This window comes from Octodon degus, unplaced genomic scaffold (genome assembly GCF_000260255.1).
Source record: "Octodon degus isolate 3935 unplaced genomic scaffold, OctDeg1.0 scaffold00260, whole genome shotgun sequence".
Taxonomy (NCBI): domain Eukaryota; kingdom Metazoa; phylum Chordata; class Mammalia; order Rodentia; family Octodontidae; genus Octodon; species Octodon degus.
The window spans coordinates 2,301,663-2,304,434 of record NW_004524836.1 but is presented as its reverse complement, the minus strand read 5'-3'; the positions used below and the strand labels follow the sequence as shown (position 1 = coordinate 2,304,434).

General features: G+C 36.2%; 1 pseudogene; it reads left to right on the top strand.

Annotated features, from left to right (window-relative positions):
• LOC101579677 overlaps positions 1-1,492 on the top strand; it is an 18,694-nt pseudogene extending 17,202 nt beyond the window's left edge.
• Positions 1,493-2,772: the final 1,280 nt, after the last annotated feature.

Sequence of the window (2,772 nt, the reverse complement as noted above, 5' to 3'; positions counted from 1 at the left end):
AGCACTGGTAACCAGGAGAAGCCATTAAAAGCCACTGTTTATTTTATTTTTCATCATCTATTGGTTTATTGAAAGAAATAGCTAATGATTGACTTTTTAAATCAATTTTGCATGCTTGTATCTGGTAATCTGAGCAACTAAATTGAAGATAGCATGCAATATAACAAACATTGTTGATTTCCTATCATCTTGTTTTGAAATTTTGAATCATTTTAATGGTTTTTTATTTTCTAATCTCTTTAAAATATAATAACAAAAATATAGTTTCATCATTCTGTTTTCACTATTCATTGATTCCAGTAAAAACATTGGTAGAGAGGCTTTTTACCATCCTTGATGAAGAAACAAGAGTGATAATGCTGTCTGACCCCTATAGTACAACTTCATTACCAGACTGGTGACTTTATAGTTGCTTAGGGGTCTTCTTCTCCATAAGGAGTTGAGGTTTTGAGTTATATTCTCTCTCTCTCTCTCTCTCTCTCTCTCTCTCTCTCTCTCTCTCTCTCTCTATTGTGGGTAATTAAACCCAGGGTCTTCCACATAATAAGCAAGTGCTCTGCCACTGAGCTGCACCACCAACTGTGGAGGAAGAAAAATTGACTTCCTTGGTTCAGTCTGATACTTAAAAATACCTGTAATCAAAATCAAGTTTTACCTTGTCAAAAATTATTGATTCTGAATTACATTTTGCACTGTGGGAGAGACTTGGTCCAACCCAGGAGGCCTGTTGCTGTTCATGAATTATGTTAGAGGCAAACTATGGGGCCATTGAAGACGGCAGTTTGGAAGAAGTGGAAGAGGAAGTACAGCTTAAGAAGAGAAAAAGACAAAGAAATGTGGACAAAGATCCTGTGTAGGAAGATGCAGAAAAAGCTAAGAGGTGAGGCTGCCTCCAGCTCTGAAGTTGTTACCAAATCCCCCCAAACTAACAAAACAGATGAATGTTATCATTGATAATGTGATCAACTACAAAGATAGTTCAAGGCGTCAGCTGAGTGAAGTTTTCATTCAGTTACCTTCCAGGAAAGAGTTACCAGGATACTATGAATTAATTAGGAAGCCAGTAGATTTCAAAAAAAAATAAAGAATTTGTAATCATAAGTACTGGAGCCTGGGCGACCTGGAGAAAGGTGCCATGTTTCTGTGTCACAATGCTCAGACGTTCAACTTGGAGAGATCCCAGATCTATGCAGACTCCATCATCTTACAGTCGCTGTTTAAGAGTGCGAGGCACATAATTGCCAAAGAGCAAGAAAGTGAGGAGGAAAGCAATGAGGAAGAGGAAGAGGAAGATGAAGAGGAGTCTGAGTCTGAGGCAAAATCTATTAAGGTGAAAACCAAGCTCAATAACAGGTAAGAAAGGCCAGGACAAGGATAAGGCAAGAAAAGGTCAAATCGAGGAAAAGCAAAGCCAGTGATGAGCAACTTTGACAGTGGCGAAGATCAGGATGAAAACAACCAGTCAGAAGCAAGTGTGACTGATGATGAGTGATCCCCATGGAACTGAATACTTCTCTTCCCCTTTCTCATTTCTACCCAGTGGCTTCACAGGTCCTGTGCACACTGGGTTCTTTCTGTGTCCTCTTCCTCATTTTATACACTATCTTTAGAATAGTGCCAGACAAACATATCATATCATGGTGTAAAAAACACAAAGTTTGTAACATATTGTGACCAAATGGGCCTCAAAGATTCAAAGATTAAAACAAACAAAAGCTTTTGATGGAAAACGTGGGTGGATAGTATATTTCTATGAGTGGGTCTAATTTGGTAAAGGTTTACGCCTGGTTTTATCACCTGTTTGGAGGAGATTTTTGTCTTTTGTAGCACTGGTAACCAGGAAAAGCCATTAAAAGCCACTGTTTATTTTATTTTTCATCAGGCAATTTTCAAGATTTTTATTTGTTCAGTACTTTCTTTTTACACTGTGGTACATATAAGCAAATTTAATAGGTGATAAATGTACAGTAATTAGATTTCACCTACATATACATTTTTCCACTTTATGCTCTATGATCTGAAAAATGCTTGTTAAATTGTATAAGGTTTATATCTTCTGTAAACACTGCTTAATTTTTTTGCTCTTGGTTTAAAAAAAATTTGGTGTAAATGCTATTGAATATTGTGACTGATACCTGATTTCCTGTGTCACCAATGTGTATTGTCTCCATCTCCGTAAAATGTACTTAATCTTTGCTTTCTTTGCGCATGTCTTTGGTTGCAAGTCATAAGCCTGAGGCGAATAAAATTCCAGTAATTTCAAAGAATGTGGTGTTGGTGCTTTCCTAATAAACATAATTATGCTCCACTAAAAAAAAAAAGTTATTGATTCTTAGTAGTAATTTTAGTTCTTAGTCTATGAAGAGTGTCTTTTCTCCAATGTGAATTATATTGCAAAAGGTCATCTTCTGGAGTCCTGTGAGCACAGATCAAGCCTCTGAAAGAAGACTGTTTAAAGGCCCTACAGAGCTGTAGATGGTAGGCCTGATAGCAATGGTGGTGAACCTAAGGCATTTATGTTTTTCTTTTAAGACAAAGAATCTTTTTTTTTTTCATAATTTTATTGATAAACAAATAGCAATGAGACAGTTTCAAATCAAATCGCTAGGACAGTTTCAATAACTAACACACTGCATACATTCTTCTTAGTGGTTAATTGATGTACAAGATGCGGATTTGAGATCCTATTTACAAACACCATTAGAACAAATCATTCTATTCATTAAGAGAATGTAACTATATATCTATCCTAGCCACTTTGAATACACAGAT